Source organism: Oryx dammah, unplaced genomic scaffold (genome assembly GCF_014754425.2).
Source record: "Oryx dammah isolate SB20612 unplaced genomic scaffold, SCBI_Odam_1.1 HiC_scaffold_18, whole genome shotgun sequence".
NCBI classification, from domain to species: Eukaryota; Metazoa; Chordata; class Mammalia; order Artiodactyla; family Bovidae; genus Oryx; species Oryx dammah.
Genome location: NW_024070202.1, coordinates 13,507,253 through 13,531,116, shown reverse-complemented (window position 1 = coordinate 13,531,116; position 23,864 = coordinate 13,507,253). Strand labels below are relative to the sequence as shown.

General features: G+C 42.9%; 1 protein-coding gene across 3 annotated transcripts in view; it reads right to left on the bottom strand.

The window, feature by feature from the left end:
• Nucleotides 1-23,206, bottom strand: part of DYNC1I1 (dynein cytoplasmic 1 intermediate chain 1) — a 402,011-nt gene extending 378,805 nt beyond the window's left edge. Inside the window, exons 1-2 of one of the 3 annotated variants that reach the window (XM_040260479.1) lie at nucleotides 23,191-23,206; nucleotides 13,360-13,412 (exon numbers count right to left, since the gene is read on the bottom strand). The gene's annotated coding sequence lies outside the window, so the exon portion shown is untranslated. Of the gene's footprint in view, nucleotides 1-13,359; nucleotides 13,413-23,190 lie in introns of those variants that run through there. The other 2 variants (XM_040260481.1, XM_040260482.1) reach the window with 2 other exon arrangements.
• Between the last annotated feature and the right edge of the window lie 658 nt (nucleotides 23,207-23,864).

Genomic DNA, 23,864 nt, shown 5'->3' with positions numbered 1-23,864 from the left:
GACCACATCTAAACACCTTGTGCAGTCACCCTGCCCGCCCTTGACTCCACCCCTTGCTGAGCACTGGCTCCCTGAAGGCTTTAATCAGGCACCAGTGGTGAAGTTTGTTATTCCTGCCAATGATGGTGTACAAAATCATGGAACCTCCTCTGAATCCTAAACATGGTCAGCCTTGCAAACGATTTTTATGGACTTTTTTGTAGCAGTGAGTGGGAAGGAAGAAAAGCATATCAATTTTATATCTGCAGATTGCAAAGTGCTGGTTATGAATGATTAGCCATTGCAAAGGCAGTGGAGAAGGTGCTCAGAGTCTCTAAAAGCAGTGGAAATTAACCATTAAATATGAACTCTTAGGACAGGGCTACTTTTCACTTCACTCTACACTTATTTTTTCAGTTTTCGTTGGTGTCATAAGCTTTGACTTTGTTTTTATGAAAACTTTTGATCTTTCCCTTTAAGATTCTTAAATATGTGGGCCTTTCCTTTCCAAGTGTTTTTGTGTATCCCTGACACATACACGCCCTTGGTAAGGGCAGATAGAAAGATAATGACACTCTAATACACAGAGTTGAGCAAATTTTTGAAATCTTGGTCAGGTCACTTCCTCACTGATGACACTATATTTCTTTTCTCACTTTCAGGGCCAGGCTATATAATCTTTTAAAAAATTTAAGTATAGTTGATATACAATGTTGTGTTAGTTTCTGGTGTATAGCAAAGTGATTCCGTTTTATATATAATTGAATATATATATATATAACATTCGTATATATAGAGTAGAATTCCTTCTACTATGCAATAGGACCTTATTGTTTATTTACTTTAAATATACTAGTATGTATCTATGAATCCAAGTTCCTAATTTATCCCTCCCCCAAGTTATAAAATTTGATGGTTCTGTGATTTGATAAGAACTATTCTCAAGGTTCACAGAGGTGCTAATCACTTCTACTCAGTTTTTTGTTTTAAAAACAAATTGCCATGTCTTTGTTAAATTGAAAAAAAAAACTATATAGTTGATCATTTAGGTTACTAATTTACAAAATACAAAAGCAGAGGGAAGTAAAATTCTCACCTGCCAAGATACTCTACTTTTTATTCAAATCTGTGTTATAAGCTTGATCACAGGCTGAGGCAGTAAAACCAAACGGTTCCAAAGTACTGTGATTTAAAGACAATGGGGGTGTATTCATCTCACACTAAATCCAGAGAGCACATTATATGCAGAGAGCACTCCAGGCCGAGAGCCGTAGGTAGTTCTCAAGGTGCTCGCTCAGAGACTCGGGTTCTCTGCCTCCTGTTGCTTTGATCAGAGCAGGTCTTCCTCAGCGAGTGGAAGCTGAGTCATGGGTGAGGGGCATATACCTTGCAGGAAGTGAGAAAGGGACCTACAAATCCTCTGTCCTGTGGCTCAGATGTTGAAACAACACAAGTCACCTCTACACACACTTCACTGGCAAGAATTGAGTCATGTGACCTCATTGAGCTAAAAGAGCAGCTGGGAAATGTAGTCTCTAAAGTCCCTGGAGCCCAGCCACAAGTCTGTTGTATAGAGAAAGGAGACTGGAGTTAGGGGGAAAATCAGCTGTCTCTGTCACACCCTCTTAACTTCTAATTCTAGACTTTGGTAAATTTCTACCGTGGGATATTTTTAAATATGCAAACATAGAATCAAATAACTATTTTGGAAAAAAATAATAATACCAAGGGTAAGATGTAGGCCTACAGGAGGTGTATTGATGTTGTTGTGCAATCACTGAGTCCTATCTGACTCTTCATGACCCCATGGACTGCAGCAAACCAGGCTCCTCTGTCCTCCACTATCTCCCGGAATTGGCTTAAACTCATGTCCATTGTGGAGAAGGAAATGGCAACCCACTCCAGTGTTCTTGCCTGGAGAATCCCAGGGACGGGGGAGCCTGGTGGGCTGCCGTCTATGGGGTCGCACAGAGTCGGACACGACTGACATGACTTAGCAGCAGCAGCAGCTTTCTTTTTACTTCCTACAGGGAGTTGTCCTTTATCCTCGGTTTCAGAATCTGAACTTCCCATCCATCTCCAGCAGGCACCACCTGTTTCTTTGTGCTTTTCTGCATCACACTGATGAGGCCCAACAAGTTTAAATTTTACCAGTCCCAAATGCAGATCTGTGGAAGAAGCGGGGCCTCCTCTTCTTAGGGGTTAGTTCTACTCTCCTTAGCCAAGGTTGATGGTTCACAACCCCCACTTCACTTTCATCTTGCTCCTCCTGACCATTCCTCTTCTAACTTCTCATAGAGGTGAAGAGCTCCTCTTTGGCCTCACTGAGAGTTTATTAACTCAGTCCTGGATGTTGGTGTCAGAGTCCTGAAGCAGGTATCTTCCCTATCAGCTCCCTCAGGGGTAAGAAGCTTCTAAGTAACAGACTGCACTTTAGCCTTTACCTAGTATTAATAACACGGATTCTGATTAGTTTACTATCATACCAGGGCTCTCTGCTAGCAGTCAGGTTTGCCTACTTGAGGTCTTGGCACTTTTCCTAGGTGACCAACTATTTGTTATACAGTCCTATAGCAACAGGCATCCTCTAAGCCTCCTGGAATTTCCTTTTAATTTATTATAGTTATGGACAGGAATGAAATTATTTATTTTGTTCTCTTGCATTAACAGAGTTTAAAGGAAAGTTGATGCAACTTTAAAAATATTTAAAGGAAACTAGCTTCTTAATAGCATTGCTTTTATGAACTAAGAAATATGAGTTTGTCTCTTTCTGGATGAAGAGTTACTATGGAATTTTGGACTTTGAGACTATTTTTGGATGATGAAGGCATAATCCATACATTGGAAGATGGTCTAAAATATTTCAGTCCTTTAAAAATGTATTGAGATTTGTTTCGTGACCCAGTATATTGTCTGCCTTTTTAAAAAATGTTTATTTATTTGGCACTGGGTCTTAGTTATCATGAAATTAAAAGATACTTGCTCCTTGGAAGAAAAATTATGACCAATCTACACAGCATATTAAGGAGCAAAGATATTACTTTGCCAACAAAGGTCTGTCTAGTCAAAGCTATGGTTTTTCCAGTAGTCATGTGTGGATGTGAGAGTTGGACTATAAAGAAAGCTGAGCACCAAAGAATTGATGCTTTTGAACTGTGGTGTTGGAGGAGACTCTTGAGAGTCCCTTGGACCGCAAGGGGATCCAACCAGTCCATCCTAAAGGAAATCAGTCCTTAATATTCACTGGAAGGACTGATGCTAAAGCTGAAACTCCAATACTTTGGCCACCTGATGTGAAGAACTGACTCAAAAGACCCCAGTGTGGGGAAAGATTGAAGGTGAGAGGAGAAGGGGATGACAGAGGATGAAATGGTTGGATGGCATCACCGACTCAATGACATGAGTCTGAGTGAACTCTGGGAGTTGGTGATGGACAGGGAGGCCTGGCGTGCTGCAGTATATGGGGTTGCAAAGAGTCGGGCATGACTGAGTGACTGAACTGAGCTGGGTCTTAGTTGCAGCATACTGGATCTGGTTTCCTGACCAGGGATTGAACCAGGGCCCCCTGCACTGAGAGTGTGGAGTCTCAGCCACTGGACCACCAAGGAAGTCCCGCATATGGTCTACCTTTGTAAATTCTGCCTGCACTTGAAAATATTGCATCTTTTGCTACTGTTGGTTGGTGGGTAGTACAATTGTCCATTAGGATAAGTTGGGTGTTAGTATGGTCCATGCCTTCTACATCTTGTTTCTTGATTAAGGGTAAGAGTGATGACTTCCAGGCTCTTGACGCGTCATAGCTAACACCAGAAGTCTCAAGAAATTAAGATAAAAACTTGTAAAATAAAGCCAAAGAAGCACGAGGAAATAATAATAAAATAAGGTAGAAAATAATAAAGTAAACAACAAACCTCTGATACTGAAAAATCACCAAAAGAAAAAGTTTGTCGAATATTGATAAATACCTAACAATACTAATGAAGAAGACAGAATGCATAAATAAAAGAATATCAGTACTGAAAAAGGTGAATCTCATGAAAATGTTAAGATATTATCAACAATTTTATGCACATAAATATGGGAATGTAGATGCTATGGATAAATTTCTAGAAAATACCACTTAAAATCTACACTTAGAAATAGATACCTAAATAGTCCTATAATAGTCGAATATTCACAATTTCTATAATGTAGACTGATGATAAAGAAACTAAATCATTAATAAAAATCCTTCCCTCCAAAAAATTCCAGGCTCTGATAGATGTGCAAACATGTTATATTTTTTTTTGAAAAATAGGTAAGAAATAGCACCAATCTTTCACACACTTTTCCAGTGAAGTGCAATTACAAGAAGAAGAATGCATGTGAGATATTGGGCAGTCACCGGGGTGATGGGAATAGGTATTTGCCAGTGATCTTTGCCCAGCACTTAAACCCCATTCATATTGTTTAAAACAAAAAGAACTCACAATTCATGAGTATTTTAAGAGATAGAGACTTTATCCCATTATGAAAATTACAGAATTTCAGAGGTTTCCTTCCTTACCGGGATTTGGAATGCAGAGGAAGATATGAACATTGGAGGTGATTCATAGTAGTGGAGTCAGCAAGGGCTCAGGCACTGCACGGGACCCTGGGGTACAACCTTGGATGTGCTGTCTGCTTTCCAGTCTTGCTTGAATCCTGCTTGTTATCTGAGCCAAAGTCCCTAACTTTCTGTCAAATCTGTGAGCTACATAACAGTGTTGTATTCCTTTTCTCTTCGGTTTATCCACAGTTCAGAGGTATAATCACCAGGCATCTCCTAAGCACCCTGAGGGGATACTGCTGAGAAAGCATCAGGGCTACCCACAGTCCACTCAGGAAGCACTCCAGCACCTTCTAAAAACCCTCATTAGTGTTCATTTCTGCCATTCCCAGAGTTGGGTTCTGGCCTTTAGAGAAAATTTATTCTTTTCCCATGTAAAGACTCCCCTACTTTCTGTCACCTTGAATTTTTTTGCTGGCCTCTTGGTCAGACTTCCACTCTCCTGTGGGATGACCGCCAAAGTCTTAGGTTACTTAATTCGAGGCTGATGATAGATAGTACAGTCTTCAGGACACAAGTTTTTAGCATCCCAGATGGCAATAGACAGAGAATCAGAGATTTGAGCCTCGTGGTGGCATGCATGCCAAGTCAATTCAGTCATGTCTGACTCCTTGCGACCCCATGGACTCTAGCCCACCAGGCTCCTCTGTCCATGGGATTCTCCAGGTGAGAATATTGGAGTAGAGTGCCACCTCCTTCTCCAGGGGATCTTCCCAACCCAGGGATCAAACCCAGGTCTCCTGCATCATGGGTGTATTTTTTACCACTGAGCCACAGGGAAAGCCCCAAAGGCTGGCTTGGCGCAGAGGAATAGAGCATATCTATTTCTGTTTCTCAACTTTGACCAGTCATAAGAACAAAAGTTCAGTTGCTAGAGTTGCTATCCACATTTATGCCCAATTTAGCATTGGCAAGGACATTAGCAGTGGTTTGATATGCATCCATACTATAAAAGGTATTGCAATTCATACAAACCTTAAACGTTAACTGCCATCTACTTCTTCATATCCAAGAATTTTAATTTATGAGTAAGGTAGCAAATATAATTGTCTGGCTGGATCCACCTAGCTCATTCTTTGGTTTTCTCTACTTGAGGTTAGTACTGTTGTAATACCACTTCAAGCCTTTTAAGTTGGCATCAATGTGAAATATTATTAGGGTTGAGAAAATTCAATATATAACACAAATGCTCAGAATGGCTGCTCGCAGGCCTCTTCCCACCTGTTACTGAAGGATCCAGAGGCTCTCAATATTCTGAACTCAAATGTTCCCTGGCTCTGAGCTCATCCCCTATTGGGAAAGAATTGTGTTCCTTATACATTACAAAGTTACAACAGCATCAATGCTTATTGAGATCAGTTCCAACCTGCCTCCTTCAAGAGGCTACAAAATCAGCCTCCTCCAAAGTCCTTCTGAGAACATCAGAAGTTTCAAATAGTTTCTATTCCCTTCTTCCTGTAGAAAAGTTGTTGAGCCTTAGAAATACATTGACTCACTCTCTTAAGACTGGAAAGTTCTACCAGACATGATATTTCTCTTCTCATTAGTCTCTGAATTCATGAGAATCTGACAATAAACTCCAATAAAACCACAGATCCCAGCCAGTCAGTCTGATTCTCTGAATTTCAAGTACAATTAGTTGGTTAAGCTTTTGTTCATGCATGTACACTAAGTTGCTTCAGCTATGTCTGACTCTGCGACTCTATGGACCGTAGCCCACCAGGCTCCTCTGTCCATGGGATTTTCCAGGCAAGAATACTAGAGTGGGTTACCATTCCCTGCTCCAGGGGATCTTCCTGACCCAGGGATTGAACCTGAGTCTCTTTCCTCTCCTGCATTGGCAGGCGGGTTCTTTACCACTAGCACCACCTGGGAATCCTGTTGGGTTGACAATACCTACCAAATCCTCATTTCTCCAGAGTCCATGCTCACTACAATGATTAACTCTACCTAAAAGACTATAAGACATGATTTTGCTATCTTTAAGAATTTAAAAATATGATCTCCTAAATCATCTATCTCAGGGTGATTTTTCTAAAATATATTTCCTATTGTGTTGCCCTGTTATAAATTCATACACCTTTTCTCCTAGGTTGCAGGGTTACCTTTAATAATTCCCAGCATTCTTTGGGTCCCAAAGAACTGCCAAAGACAAAACGAACTAAACTAATGTCTGAAGGTCCTACACAGCTTCACCACCTCTACCTACCTCCTATGTGACTAGGAGCACTGGTATACAGAATGGGTTCTGAGATTGTGCTAGCAACAAAAAGAGGCTAACACTGAATAGCATCTGTGTCAGCCTGGTTTACCAGAAAGAAAAAAACAAAACCCAGAGCCTGAGAAAAAGGCTTATATGCCAATACTTTATTGGAGAGTATGATCCAGGGGGCTAGAATGAGAGTCAATGGTCATTAAGCAGGAAAAACTAGAAAAAAAAAATGCATTCAGGGCAGCCAGAAAAGAGCCTAAACCAGCAGATACCTTGATTTTGGTCTTGTGGAATCCAGAATGGAGAAACCCATGAAGCCAAACCAGGCTTGTGACTTACAGATCAAGGCCAAAATTTGTGTCATTTTAAGAGAGTTGGACTGTGAAGAAAGCTGAGCACCGAAGAATTGATTGTTTTGAACTGTGGTGTTGGAGAAGACTCTTGAGAGTCCCTTGGACTGCAAGAAGATCCAACCAGTCCATCCTAAAGGAAATCAGTCCTGAGTATTCATTGGAAGGACTGATGTTGAAGCTGAAGCTCAATACTTGGGCCACCTCATGCGAAGAGTTGACTCACTGGAAAGACTCTGATGCTGGGAGGGATTGGGGGCAGGAGGAGAAGGGGAGACAGAGGATGAGATGGCTGGATGGCATCACTGACTCGATGGATGTGAGTTTGAGTGAACTCTGGGAGTTGGTGACGGACAGGGAGGCCTGGTGTGCTGTGATTCATGGGGTCGCAAAGAGTCAGACACAACTGAGCGACTGAACTGAACTGAAGTCACTAGAGGGTTTCCCTGGTGGCTCAGAATGGTAAAGAATCTGCCTACAATGCAGGAGACCGAGGTTGGTTCCCTGGATCGGGAAGATCCCCTGGAGAAGGAATTGGCTACTCACTCTGGTATTCTTGCCTGGAGAACCCCATGGACAGAGGAGCCTGGTGGGCTACAGACCGTGGAGTCGCAAAGAGTTGGCAAAGAGTTGGCCACAATTGAGCAACTCTCAATCAAATAACAGTTTGATTTTTTAAGTCATTAAGTTTGTGGCAATTTGTTTCAACAGCAATACAAAATGAATACAGTCTGCTACCTAAAATGCAACTCAGGACTATACGCCTAGGGAAAGAGAGAACCCTTTATCCACTGACTCTCATCTCATAATAGTGAATTATGAGCTATCCATGCACGAAGGGCCAGCAGTTTCCCACCACCGGCCTGCAGCACAGCATCAGTAGAAAGTTCTCGGGCAGGAACTGGTGAGGTGTGACGGGCAGGCTCAAGTCAAGGTGCTGCCAGGCTGCACACATAAAGTGGCCAGTATCAAAGTTGCTCTCCTGCTCACCCCATAAAAATGAAGACCACAGGGGTGGAAGAGGAACAGCTTTCTTTTTCTGGGCCCCCAGTTTATAATATATCCAGCTGTGATTCTAATGTATACAAAGGTACTATATGGGCTTCCCTGGTGGCTCAGATGGTAAAGAGTCTGTCCTGCAGTACAGGAGACCCGGGTTCAATCCCTGGGTCAGGAAGATCTCCTGGAGGAGGGAATGGCAGCCCACTCCAGTATTCTTGCCTGGAGAATCCCATGGACAGAGGAGCCTGGCGGGCCACAGTCCATGGGGCTGCACACGACTGAGTGACTGACACTTTCACTTTTCACTATATGTGCAAGCAGCAGTCCCACTTAGGTGGCATAAAGGGCATCAAGAAGGCAAGGGTTCAAGGTGCTTGGAGGGTCATGGTTAAGGTCTGAATGCTGGTGTCCCTCCAAAATGCACACGTTGAAATCCTAACCCCCAACATGATGGTATCAGCAGGTGGGGCCTTGGGCAATGATTAGGTCCTGAGGGTGCGGGTCTTCCTGAGTGGGATTAGTGTCCTTTAAAAGGCCCCTCCAGAAACTCTCTCACTTCTTTCATCACAAGAGTAGGTGGCGAGAAGAAAGTGTGCGTGAACAAGGAGACCAGCTCACGCCAGCACCACACTGCCCACCCCTTGTCGTTGACTTTCCGGCCTCCAGAGCTGTGAAAGATAAGTCTTTATTGTTGAAACCGCCAGGCTAAGGTATTTTTCTTACAGTGGCCTGAACAGACTGTGATAGTCATCACAACAGACACCAGAGTCCTTAAAGAGGATAGTGGGACACAGCTGAGCAGAAACCCGAGTCGCACAGCGACACCATTTAGGCCCCAGCGTGGCCTAGAAGGCAGGGGTAATGATGTGAGCAGGGTGTCCTTAGTGAGAGTGGCTGCTGCGGTCTGGCAGGCATTTTCCACCAGCATCCGTATCTTTTTTTGATGTGTTATAAGGTCAGACAGATTTTCCTGGGCCTTCTGAGGCATTTTTGTTTCTTGTTCTTCTTTTTTGAACCCCAGGATGCCACTTTGAATCCGAAGAGAAAGGTTCTTATTTTCCTCCTCTGCTTTGGCACAACTGTGCACACTTGTGTGCAGACTGTGTGCTGGTCCTGAGCGCTGGGAACCTCCAGTCTACAGGAACACCGCCTCTCTCGCATGGTGGTGGCCGGCTCTTCCTTGCTTACCCTTTGCAGCCTTGCCCTCGTCTATAGACTCAACGATTCCAACCCTCCAAGTATGGTGACCCCCCTTTGTCTTTTTCTGTGCTATCCTGGATCCACCACTTGCTGCCTAGGAAATCTCAGGCCAATCACATGACCTTTCCTTGCTTCTGTTTCTTCATCTATAACATGAAAATCAAAACACAATTTGTAGATGTTGTGGTTTGGCTTAAATGGGTTAAGAGAAGTAAACTGTTGGAAACAGTGCCAGACCTGAGTGTTGGCTATTAATATAATGACAACAACAATAATGCTATTGTTATTATTACTATTATTATTAGATGACAAAAGATCGAATCAGCCTAAAATATAGGGAATTTATTAAATAAATTAAAATACAGCGAATAAATGGAATATCCTATAGTTGTTTAAAAGTGAACAAGACTTATTCGATATATTAATCTGGAGAAGTTACAGAACAGCTTATCTACTATTTGTGTAAAACAATATGGTAAAGTAATATATACTTGTATTTGTTTGCATATGTGTAAAACTGCGTGAGGAAGATATACAATAAGCTAATAATAGTAGTTTTTCTATCTGGGGCATAAAAACTTGGCAGATGGGTGACAGCGGTGGGAGATAGATTTTTCACTGTACATTTTTATACTTTTCAGTTTAAGAACTTGCAGACCTATTATCTATTCACAAATACAAGCAATACCTTTAAAATGAAAATATAAAAGAGAGAACAACCAATCCATTGGAGCTTGGGAACTCTAAATCTATGGGTGACAGTCATGATCCTGAAATCTAGGCTGCATAAATTATATGATCAGTTTTTTGTCTTCCTCAAAAATTTCTGATCAGTTCCAACACTGAGAGAGGAATTCTAAGCACTCAAAGACCTATCTGGTGGCAAGGGTGACACCTGCAGGAGAAACTGAGAATCTGTCAAATTATTTATTTTTGCTGAGCGCAAGGGCGCTAACCAGGGGCACGATTTAAGGTGGGTGATGGTGGATTTCCCATCTGAAGTGTTGAAGAAGCTTGCATAAGTACCGATGGAAATACTGCAAACAAAAGCATTATTATATAAGGAATCCATGAAAGTCACTCCCCACTCACTAGCTGTCATCCAGCAAAGGCATTTAACAGCCTCAAACACATGGTTCTTTCAGGTGTAAAATATGGAGAATGAGGCTCAATTTTCAGAGTTGTATGGATTTGAAATAAGTTATGCAAAGTTCATTGTTCAGCTCCTGGCACATTCTAAGTGTTAGATGGCTAGTAGCTATTGGTATTGTTAGTATCACTGTCCACTGGACCAGATCCTTCAGCCAAATACCCAGCTTCCTGCAAAGCAGTGCCTTTACGACCTTCCAAATGATTCCAGTCACACTAAGTACAAGATCACCGCAGAGCCACACAGCAGAGTCGCCTGAGCAGTGACCAGGAGCCCAAGCAGGGCCTTCCCCCCTGTAGCATGTGGCCTCAGGACTCCCGTGTCCTTGCTCCAAGATTTCCCCGACCCAGCAACTCCCAGCCGGTGCCTCCTTCCCTCACTCCTGACTTATTCAGAGCAATGTCTCTCTCCCTTTATACTTCTGTCAAATAAAAAAAAAAAAACAAACAAAAATTGGCCTTCAGGAAGCAGACGATTCAAAGACTATTCCAATAGTGAGAAAGAGATGTTGCCATAGGGAGAACAAGAGCTCCTGACCCTAAGATCTATGAGCATCTCAGTGGTCAGGGAGAAAGACGGCCTATTGTGTCAGGAGGCGTAAACAAGGCCAGAAGGAACAGGAAGGAGCTGGGGGAGTAGATGAGCAGGTGGGATGACCAGTTACGCGGGTGATGTTATTAGGGAGGAATTATCCCATGTTCCAGGCCTCCTAGGTGGCGCTAGTGGTAAAGAGCCCGCCTGCCAATGCTGGAAAACTTAGGAGATGCGGGTTTGATCCCTGGGTCGAGAAGATCCCCTCGAGAAGGGCATGGAAACCCACTCTAGTATTCATGCCTGCAGGATCCCATGGACAGAGAAGCTTGATGGGCTACAATCCATGGGGTGACAAAAAGTCAGACACAACTGAAGCAACTTAGCACAAACAATCCACATTCCAATGCTGGCTTAACCTCAGGGGGAGGTGCCAACTTACAGGGCTCCAGGGAAGGAGAGAAGTCTAACTAAAGTTTGGTTGAAGTAAGTTAGTGGGCATTTTGTTCAGATTTTTTAGTGGGGACAAACAGGTCAGCAACCTTTTATGACAAAGAATGGATCTGGCTTTATCCTAAGTCAACAAGGTAGGTCTGTGTCTGTGCTCAGTCGAGTCTGACTCATTGTGACCCCGTGGACTGTAGCCCGCCAGGCTCCTCTGTCCATGGAATTTTCCAGGCAAGAATCCTGGAGTGGGTTGCCATTTCCTCCTCCACAGGATCTTCCTGACCCAGGGATCCAACCCGTGTCTCTTACGTCTCCTGCACCGGCGGGCAGATTCTTTACCACTGCACCACCTGGGAAGCCTATTGCAGGAATTAAACCTAACAAAAATGTTGCTAGTGAGGAAGTGAAAGTCTGGAAGGGTGCCTGGAGCAGAGATGGGGAAGCCAAGCCCTGGAACTTTAGAGAAAGTGAAGTCAGGCATGTCCAACCAGTAGAGTGGGCTCAGGAAGAGGCTATGGGAAGCTATTCTCTCTGCATAAAACTTCCTCCCTGTGGATCCACAGTCAAGCATCTTCTGAACAGCTCAGAGCTGGTATTAGGCATCAGGGCCAGAGAGCAGAAAGACCAGATGGACAGGGAGCTTTGACCCACAATTCATCACCATATCTGACCACAATGACCTTCAGAGGATTGGCTGCCGTTTTGCTTTTGCTTTCCAAATCTTATCCAAGTTCCTTACGGACAGCTCTAACCTGGATTGGAAAAAAAAAAAAAAGGCACAGTCCAACACAGCACCCTACCCAACCTCTTTAAATAAATGAGTATATATGCATACTCATTCTTTGTAGAAATGGAACCACATACTGTTTGCCAAGTGTAGTGCCGAGTGACTTTCACTTGTCACTTCATAGTCTTTTGAGGTCAGTTAGTACATATTGCACAGTACCCCAAACCAGTTCTTTTTAGTTTCTGCATACTCTTGAGGAGACTTTTTAAAACTACTGGTGGCATCCCTTAGTGGTCCAGGAAATTAACTAGTGTGTCAAAGCACCATTAAGGCTTCCCATGTGGCTCAGTGTAAAGAATTTGCCTGCCAATGGAGAAGACACAGGAGACGCGGGTTCGATCCCTCAGCCGGGCGGATCCCCTGAGGAAATGGCAGCTCACTTCAGTATTCTTGCCTGGAAAATCCCATGGACAGAGGAGCCTGGTGCGGGGCGGAGCGCAGAGTCTGAACGACTGAACCAGTGAGCATGCATGCAAAGCACCATTAAGAAGCATAGGGTGGAACAGAATAGAGAATATAAAAGTGCACCTTCTTCTCTAAAGATAATTGCTGCTTTGTGAAATGCTCGTTTTCGTTAAACACGTGTGTGTTGTGGGCACAACCTGAAATACACAGACTTCTTTGGGGAAGCTGCTGCTGCTGCTAAGTCGCTTCAGTCGTGTCTGACTCTGTGCGACCCCATAGACGGCAGCTCACCAGGATCCCGCGTCCCTGGGATTCTCCAGGCAAGAACACTGGAGTGGGTTGCCATTTCCTTCTCCAATGCATGAAAGTGAAAAGTGAAAGGGAAGTCGCTCAGTCGTGTCTGACCCTTAGCATGGACTGCAGCCTACCAGGCTCCTCCATCCATGGGATTTTCCAGGCAAGAGTACTGGAGTGGGGTGCCACTGCAAGAGTGCTTAAGAAAAACATTGCCTTAGAATTTTGTTTTTCTTTCTTTTGTTCCTTCTTCCACCACCCTTCTATTTTTTGTTTGATTGTTTATTTTGACTAGAAACCTTAGTTTGGAAGAGAATAGGGTGATATCTGGGGCTAAGGGTTTTTGAAATGGAGTGAGGGAGAATTAAATACACCTTTTAAAGAATTGTATTATGGTTAGAGACAGCATCTTACCTATTCCCAGTACAAAATTGCTGGTGAGTATTAGAAGATTCTTCTTCAGTAACCTGAATAAGAAAAGATGGATATAATTGGGAAATCAAGTGATGTTGCCTCAAAAGTGCAAAGGAACTTCAGTTTCTGAACTTCCACAACCAACAGCAAAATATACGCTGATTTGTTTGGCAACAGAGCCCTCTAGCGAGCTCAGATTAGAACTGCAGCTAAACCTTTAAAATTTTGTTTTAATGTATTTAAAGAACTGACTGGTTGATATCATAAACTTTTAGAACACAAAAAGAATCTAGAGATAATTTAATTTCATATACTTGGATCCTCCCAAGACTTATTACTCAACTTTTATATGCCAAGCATTTTTATAAATAATATCTAATTTTGTTCTCACAATAATTCTGTGAGGTAAATATTACCACTTTCATTGTTTTTTAAAATTTATTTTTAAGTTTATTTAAAATTTTATTTTATTCTTTATGGAAGTATGCTTGACAAATAAAAACTGTGTATATTTAGATCGTACATTGTGAGAGCTGGACCATAAAGAAGGCTGAATGCCGAAAATTGATGCTTTCGAATTGTGGTGCTGGAGAAGACTCTTGAGAGTCCCTTGGACTACAAGGAGACCAAACCAGTCAATCCTAAAGGAAATCAATCCTGAATATTCGTTGGAAAAACTGATGCTGAAGCTCCAATACTTTGGCCACCTGATGTGAAGAGCCAACTCATTGGAAAAGACCCTGATGCTGGGAGAGATTGAGGGCAGGAGGAGAAGGGGCAACAGAGGATGAGATGGTTAGATGCCATCATCGACTCAGTGGACTGAGTTTGAGCAAATTCTGGGAGATAGTGAAGGACAGGGAAGCCTGATGTGCTGCAGTTATGGGGTCACAAAGAGTCGCACATGACTTAGCGAATGAACAACACTATATATTGTGATTTTTTTTTTTACAGTGTATCAAAGTGCAGCTGATTTGCAATGTTGTGGAACTTTCATTTCATAAATTAAGAAACAAAGACTCAGGAAATAAAGTGACATGTCTAAAAGCAGAAAGTGGCAGAGCCAAATCTAAAATTCAGGACTCTAGATTTTCAGGCCAGCAGTTTTTCTATAGTATATACTTTTTAAGTGGAGAGGACTTAGCATTTAGTTCATTTTCTTCGTTTCTAAATGGAATAAAAGGGACAGAAAAAGGAGAGCAAATTGTCCAGGGTCACTCAGCTGGTAACAAGCAGAGCCAAGTTTAGCATGCCTGTCTCCTGGTTTTCAGCCTCCAGCTGTTTGATATTATACTACACAGACTAAATACACCCTGCCTGTGCGCTACGCAGTTTCTGCCGTGTCTGTCTCTGTGTGATCTTACGGACTGTGGCCTGGCAGGCTCCTCTGTCCGTGGGATTCTCCAGGCAGGAATGCTGGAGCAGGTTGCCATGCCCTCCTCCAGGGGAATCTTCCCCACCTAAGGACTGAACCTGGGTCTCTCACGTCTCCTGCACTGGCAGGTGGGTTTTTTTTTTTTTTTTTTTACCACTAGCGCCACCTGAAAAATTGAAATCGAAAGTGAAAGTCAATCCGTTGTGTCCAACTCTTTGCGACACCATGGACTATACAGTCCACGGCATTCTCCAGGCCAGAATACTGGAGCAGGTAGCTGTTCCCTTCTCCAGGGGATCCTCCCAACCCAGGGATTGAACGGCAGAATAGTTTTAAAAAATTACTTCTTAGGGAAAAGCTCTAAAAATTCTAGATAAGTTATGTAAAAATAAATATTTAGTTCAGGAGAGTTAATTTCCTGAAGCTGAAAGCTGAAAATCTTTAAATGAAGGCAGGAAAGTATCAGAAAATTTCAGAGGACAGAAAGGAGTAGAGAGGGTAACTAAGAAGGTGAGGAATTCAGAGGCTACAGCCTGCTTACAGGGCATCTCAGAACTAAGGTGACCTCCAGCTTTCTATCCAGTGGCCTCACAGGACATCAGAGCAGGAAGCAAACCTTCAGGACTTCTGAAAATGGAAATTCAGACAGGATCCCACTGCATGAAGCTGGGGCCCCAAGGAGGTAAACTCTTAGCTGGAAGGGTAAATGCAAAATCAAAGTCAGTCCACAGATGGAAAACATGAAATAGTTTGCCTGTCTCAGACTTGCTGCTAGGTTGGGGGAATGGAGGAATGCCTCTAGAGAATTCTTTGTGTGTACTTTTTTAAAAAGTTAGGTTTATGAAGGCTTAACTTCTGTGAAGTAAAATTCACTGTTTTTAGTATGTAGTTCTAAGAATTTTGATGAAGGCCTACACTCTTATAATCATCACCTTAATCAAGTTGTAGAACAGTTTCATCGACCCCTCCAATTCCCTCCTGTCACTTTCCAGTCAACCTTCCTTTCTCACCTCCAGCCTCTGCAACCACTGATTTTTCTGCCTCCAGAGTTTCATCTTTTCCTGAATATCATGCAAATGGAATATGGAGTATTGTCATTTTTGAGTTAGCGTCTTTCATTTAGCTTAATGCTCGCGTCATTTTGTCAGGAGTTTGTTCATTTTCATTGCTAGACAGGATCCTGTTGCATAGATATAACACGATTTGGCTATCCAATCACAGTGGAAGGATATTTAGGTGGCCTCCACTCTGGGTGATTATAAATAAACACTATAAACATTCAGTGCTTAATTTCTGTGTGAATGTAGGGGTAGGACTGTTGGGTTATGTGATAAGGGTATTAAACTCTGTAAGACACCACCAAAATGTTTTCCAGAGTGGTTATGTCATTTTGCATTCTCACCAACAATGATGAGAATTCAAGTTGTTCTCTCTCCTCCTCAACACTGGGAGTATTTTTATGACTAATTCAATTTCACTACTAGTGATCAGTCTGTTCAAATTGTCTGTTTCTTCCTGATTCTTTTGCTAAAAGATAACAACTATCAGCCCGTAATTTTATATCTAGCAAAAATACCTATCAAGATAAAAGGTGAAATAGAGACATTCTTGGATTAAAATAAAAAGAATTTGTTGTCAGCAGACCTAGTCTAAAAGAACTACTATTGAAACATGTATATTACCATATGTAAAATAGATGACCAGAGCAAGTTCGATGCCTGAAACAGGGCACTCAAAGCCGGTGCTCTGGGACAGCCCAGAGGATGGGGTGGAGAGGGAGGTGGGAGGGGGGTTCAAGATGGGGACACATGTACACCCATGGCTGATCCATGTCAATGTGTGGCAAAACCACCACAATATTGCAAAGTAATTAGCCTCCAATTAAATTTTTTTTAAAGGGTATAAATTTTGATTATCTGGAAAAATTAAATGAAATACTAGAAGATGCCAGGTTTGTGGTTCTAAAATACAGATAAAAGGAATCAAGTATTTCTATTAAAAGAATTACCATCTGTAAAATAGATAGCTAATGGGAATGTGCTGTATGTCTCAGGAAACTCAACCAGGGGCTCGGTATCAACTTAGAGCGATGGGAAGGGGAGGGAGACAGGAGGGAGGTTCAAGAGGGAGGGGACATATGTACACCTACAGCTGATTCCTGTTGAGGTTTGACAGAAAACAAGAAAATTCTGTAAAGCAATTATCTTTCAATTAAAAAATAAAAAAAAGAAATTGCTACAACAGGAAGAAAATAGTAATACAAAAAACCGAGAACATCAGTAATGAAGAACAATGAAATGGGTAAATAAAACAAAATATCAATCTTCTTATGAGTCTTTAAAATTATTAATATTAGATAATTGAAAGAAAAATGATAATGTTGCCTTATATATATATATACTTAGATAACACAGTAAGAAATTGGATAAAAACTATGACTAAACTACATGCTATTAATAGGAAGCTCATTTTAAATATTAATATAATGATATGTAGTTAGGTTACAAGTTTTTAAGTTGAAAATAGGTAATATGGGCTCTGTCATCACTTTTCAACTTTGCTATTGTAGCCTGAAAGCAGTCACAAGCAATACATAAACAATTTGGCATGTTTTTATGAAAGTTTATTTGCAAACCTGACGATGGGTTGAATTTGTCACACAGGTCATACTCTCTAGAACCCCAGTCTACATTAAAAACAAAACCAACAACACTCTATAGGCGGTACTAGTGGTCAGGAACCCACCTGCCAGAGCACAAGGCGTAAGAGGTGCAGGTTCCATCCTTGGGTTGGCAAAATCCCCTGGAGGAGGGAATGACAACCCACTCTAGTATTCTTGACTGGAAAATTTCACAGACAGAGGAGCCTGGTGGGCAACAGTCCATAGGGTCACAAAGAGTCAGACATGACTGAAGTGACTTAGCACAGCACAACATAGAAATGAGTTTAGCAGGCTCTAGATGGCTGGATGGCATCACTGACTCGATGGACGTGAGTCTGAGTGAACTCCGGGAGTTGGTGATGGCCTCAGGGAGGCCTGGCGTGCTGCGATTCATGGGGTCGCAAAGAGTCGGACACGACTGAGTGACTGAACTGAACTGAACTGAACTGATGGATATAAGGTCAACACCCAAAACTCAATCATATTTCTATATGTTGGGAATTAATAAATTGGAAACCAAAATAAAAAATGCAAAACCTATACAATCTCGCAGAAAAATGAAGCACAGGCACAAGTCTCACAAAAAGACTTATAAGACTTATGCTACAAAGCAGGGCTTCCCAGGTGGCACCATGGTGAAGAATCGGCCTGCCAATGCAGGAGACGCCAGTTCAACCCCTGGGTCAAGAAGATCCCCTGGAGCAGGAAATGGCAACCCACTCCAGTATTCTTGCCTGGAGAATCCCATAGACAGAGGAGACTGGCGGGCTACAGTCCATAGCGTCACAAAGAGTCGGACACAACTGAGCACAGTCTTCTGATATGTGGCAAAGTACAAAATGTTGATAAAATAAAAGAAGTGCCAGTAAAATGAAGAGAAACACTTTGCTCAATGTAGTGAAGATGTCAGTTATATCCCTAAATTTATCTGCAGATTTGGTGCAATTCATATAAAAATTGTTACAGTCTTTTTGTGGATGTGTGTGTGGTAAGTCACTTCAGTCACGTCCAACTGTTTAGGACCCCATGGACTGTAGCCCACCAGGATCCTCTGGGAGACTTCAGGCAAGGAATCCTTCAGGCAGGAATACTGTACTGGGTTCCCATTTTTAATTCATGTTAATATAAAATTCATATGGAAAGGCAAATAAATTGGAGTTAGCTTTTTTTGAAAAAGAAGAATAAATTTAGAGAAATAAGAATACTTTGATTTAAGATTTACTGTATGACTGCAGTAATAAAGAGGTTTATAGAAGTATAAACACTTAGATTCAGTTCAGTTCAGTTGTGTGGTTGTGTCCAACTCTTTGCGACCCCATGGACTGCAGCATGCCAGGCCTCCCTGTCCATCACCAGCTCCCTGAGTTTACTCAAACTCATGTCCATTGAGTCAGTGATGCCATCCAACCATCTCATCCTCTGTCGTCCCCTTCTCCTCCTGCCTTCAATCTTGCCCAGGATCAGGGTCTTTTCAAATGAGTCAGTTCTTTGCATCAGGTGGCCAAAGTATTGGAGATTCAGCTTCAACATCAGTCCTTCTAATGAATACGTAGGACTGACTTCCTTTAGAAAGGACTCGTTGGATCTCCTTGCAGTCCAAGGGACTCTCAAGAGTCTTCTCCAACACCACAGTTCAAAAGCATCAATTCTTCTGTGCTCAGCTTTGTTTATAGTCCAGCTCTAACATCCATACATGTCTACTGGAAAAACCATAGCTTTGATGAGACAGACCTTTTTTGGCAAAGTAATGTTTCTGCTTTTTAATATGCTCTCTAGGTTGGTCATAATTTTTCTCCCTAAGAGTAAGCGTCTTTTAATTTCATGACTGCAGTGATTTTGGAGCCCAGAAAAATAAAGTCTGACACTGTTTCCACTGTTTCCCCATCTATTTGCCATGAAGTGATGGGACTAACTGGATGCCATGATCTTAGTTTTCTGAATGTTGAGCTTTAAGCCAACTTTGTCACTCTCCTCTTTCACTGTCACCAAGAGGCTCTTTAGTTCTTCTTCGCTTTCTGCCATAAGGGTGGTGTCATCTGCATATCTGAGGTTATTGATATTTCTCCTGGCAATCTTGATTCTAGCTTGTGCTTCATCCAGCCCAGTGTTTCTCATGATGTACTCTGCATATAAGTTAAATAAGCAGGGTGACAATATACAGCCTTGACGTACTCCTTTTCCTATTTGGAACCAGTCTGTTGTTCCATGTCCAGTTCTAACTGTTGCTTCCTGACCTGCATACAGATTTCTCAAGAGGCAGGTTAGGTGGTCTGGTATTTCCATCTCTTTCAGAATTTTCCACAGTTTATTGTGATCCACACAGTCAAAGGCTTTGGCATAGTCAATAAAGCAGAGATGGATGTTTTTCTGGAACTCTCTTCCTTTTCTGATGATGCAATGGATGTTGGCAATTTGATCATTGTTTCCTCTGCCTTTTCTAAAACAAGCTTGAACATCTGGAAGTTCATGGTTCACATACTGTTGAAGCCTGGCTTGTAGAATTTTGAGGATTACTTTAGTAGCGTGTGAGATGAGTGCAATTGTGTGATAGTTTGAGCATTCTTTGGCACTGCCTTTCTTTGGGATTGGAATGAAAACTGACCTTTTCCAGTCCTGTGGCCACTGCTGAGTTTTCCAAATTTGCTGGCATATTGAGTGCAGCACTTTCACAGCATCATCTTTCAGGATTTGAAACAGCTCAACTGGAATTCCATCACCTCCACTAGCTTTGTTCATAGTGATGCTTCCTAAGGCCCACTTGACTTCACATTCCAAGATGTCTGGCTCTAGGTGAGTGATCATACCATCGTAATTATCTTGGTTGTGAAGATCTTTTTTGTACAGTTCTTCTGTGTATTCTTGCCACCTCTTCTTCATATCTTCTGCTTCTGTTATGTCCATACTGTTTCTGTCCTTTATTGAGCCCATCTTTGAAGGAAATATTCCCTTGGTATCTCTAATTTTCTTGAAGAGATCTCTAGACTTTCCTGTTCTGTTGTTTTCCTCTATTTCTTTGCACTGATCACTGTGGAAGGCTTTCTTATCTCTCTTTGCTATTCTTTCTTAACTCTGCATTCAAATAGGTATATCTTCCCTTTTCTCCTTTGCTTTTCACAGCTATTTGTAAGGCCTCCTCAGACTGCCATTTTGCCTTTTCCTATTTCTTTTGATGGCACCCCACTCTAGTACTCTTGCCTGGAAAATCCCACGGACAGAGGAGCCTGGTAGGCTGCAGTCCATGGGGTTTCGAAGAGTCGGACACGACTGAGCGACTTCACTTTCAGTTTTCACTTTCATGCATTGGAGAAGGAAATGGCAACCCACTCCAGTGTTCTTGCCTGGAGAATCCCAGGGACGAGGGAGCCTGGTGGGCTGCCGTCTATGGGGTCGCACAGAGTCGGACACGACTGAATGGACTTAGCAGCAGCATTTCTTTTTCTTGGGGATGGTCTTGCTCCTTGTCTCCTGTACAATGTCATGAACCTCCGTCCATTGTTCATCAGGCACTCTGTCTATCAAATCTAGTCCCTTAAATCTATTTCTCACTTCCACTGTATAATCGTTAGGGATTTGACTTAGGTCATACTTGAATGGTCTAGTGGTTTTCCCTACTTTTTAAAGTTAAGTCTGAATTTGGCAATAAGGAGTTCATGATCTGAGCCACAGTCAGCTCCTGGTCTTGTTTTTGCTGACTGTATAGAGCTTCTCCATCTTTGGCTGCAAAGAATATAATCAATCTGATTTTGGTGTTGACCATCTGGTGATGTCCATGTGTAGAGTTTTCTCTTGTGTTGTTGGAAGAGTGTGTTTGCTATGACCAGTGTCTTCTCTTGGCAAAACGCTATTAGCCTTTGGCCTGCTTCATTCTGTACTCCAAGGCGAAATGTGCCTATTACTCCAGGTATTTCTTGACTTCCTACTTTTGCATTCCAGTTCCTTATAATGAAAAGGACATCTTTTTTTGGGTGTTAGTTCTTGAACTTCTTGTAGGTCTTCATAGAACTCTTTAACTTCAGGTTCTTCAGCATTACTGGTTGGGGCATAGACTTGGATTACTGCTATATTGAATGTTTCACCTTAGAAATGAACAAAGATCATTCTGTCATTCTGTCATTTTGAGATTGCATCCAAGTACTGCATTTCAGACTCTTTTGTTGACCATGATGGCTACTCCATTTCTTATAAGGAATTCTTTCCCCCAGTAGTAGATATAATAGTCATCAGAGTTAAATTCACCCTTTCCAGTCCATTTTAATTCACTGACTCCTAAAATATCGACTTTCACCCTTGCCATCTCCTGTTTGACCACTTCCAATTTGCCTTGATTCATGGACCTGACATTCCAGGTTCCTATGCAATATTGCTCTTTACAGCATTGGACCTTGCTTCCATCACTAGTCACATCCACAACTGGGTGTTGTTTTTACTTTGGCTCCGTCTCTTCATTCTTTCTGGAGTTATTTCTCCACTGATCTCCAGTAGCATATTACCCACCTGGGGAGTTCATCTTTCAGTGTCCTATCTTTTTGCCTTTTCATACTGTTCATGGGGTTCTCAAGGCAGGAATACTGAAGTGCTTTGCCATTCCCTTCTCCAGTGGACCACATTCTGTCAGAACTCTCCACCATGAGCTGCCCATCTTAGGTGGCCCTGCACAGCATGGCTCATAGTTTCACTGAGTTAGACAAGGCTGTGTTCCATGTGATCAGATTGGTTAGTTTTCTGTGATTGTGGTTTTCAGTCTGTCTGCTGATGGAGAAGGATAAGAGGCTTCTGAAAGCTTCCTGGTGGGAGAGACTGACTGAGGGGGAAACTAGGTCTTGTTCTGACCCATGCTCTGTAAACCTTTAATCCAGTTTTCTGTTGATGGGTGGAGCCGTGTTCCTTTCCTTCTATTTATCTGGGGCCAAACAATGGTGGCTTCCCTGGTGGCTCAGAGGTTAAAGCATCTGCCTGCAATGCGGGAGACCTGGGTTCTATCCCTGGGTCAGGAAGATCCCTTGGAGAAGGAAATGGCAGCCCACTCCAGTATTCTTGCCTGGGGAATCCCATGGATGGAGGAGCCTGGTGGGCTACAGTCCACGAGGTCACAAAGAGCTGGACACGACTGAGCAGTTTCACTCACTCACTCACTCAAACTGTGATGGAGGCAATGAAGGTGGAGGTGACCCCCCTCAAAAGGCCCATTGCATGTAGTGGTACACTCCGTGCCCCCCGCCCCGCAGCTCAGTGCCCCCAACCCCGCAGCTCAGAGCCCCCCGCCCCGCAGCTCAGTGCCCCCAGCCCCGCAGCTCAGTGCCCCCAGCCCCGCAGCTCAGAGCCCCCAGCCCCGCAGCTCAGTGCCCCCAGCCCCGCAGCTCAGTGCCCCCAGCCCCGCAGCAGGCCACCACTGACCCCCGCCCCCGCCGGAGACTCCCCGACACCCACAGGCAAGTCCGGGGCAGTCTCCTGTGGGGCCGCTGCTTCTTTCTTCTGGGTCCTGGTGCACGGGCTTCTGTTGTGCCCTCTGAGAGTCTATTTCCCAGTCCTGTGCAAGTTCTGGCAGCTCTATGGTGGGGTCAGTGGCGACCTCCTCCAAGAGGGCTTATGCCACACCCTAGTCTGCTGCACCCAGGGCCCCTGTCCCTGCGCAGACCACCACCAACCCGTACCTCCACAGCAGATGCTCAGACACAGTTCTGTCTCAGTCTCTGTGGGGTCCCTGGGTCCTGGTGTGCACACGGTTTGTTTGAGCCCTCTAAGCTTCTCTGGCTGGAATGGGATTTGATTCTAAACACAAATTCGCCCCTCCTACCATCTTGCTGGGGCTTCTCCTTTGCCCTTGTATGTGGGGTATCTCCTCACAGCTGCTCCAGTGCCAAATGTCTTACTGGGGTTTCTCTGACCTTGGATGTGGGTTATCTCCCATGGCCAGTCCAGTGAAGTGCAGCTGCATAGATTAGCGGACCAAAATAGGGAAGACAGAAATAGACCTTCATGAGCACGGCCAACAGGTTTCTGATGAAGGTGAAAAACCAACGTGATGAAGGAAAAACAGAATTTTTAACACATGATGCTGGAACAATTGACCCTTCATAGAAAGAAAAATGAATTTGGATGCAAACCTGATGCCTCATGCAAAAATTAACTCAAAATGAAACAAGCCTACATGCAAAAAGTAAAACTGTAATGCTTTTAAGGAAAACCTTTAGAAAATATCTTTGTGACTGAAGGCTAAGTAAAGAGTTCTTAAATACGACACCAAAAGCATAATCCATAAAATAAAAATTGATAAAGTGGACTTCACCAAAATTAAAAACTCTTGCTCTGTGAAAAACTCTGGTAAGAGGTTAGAAAGATAAGGCACAGATTGAGAAAGCATATTTGCATATCACATATCTGACAAAGGACTTGTATCCAAAAGATATAAAGAACTCTGAGTTTACCAGAAAAAAACACAAACAACGCAGTTAGCAAAGCAAAAGAATA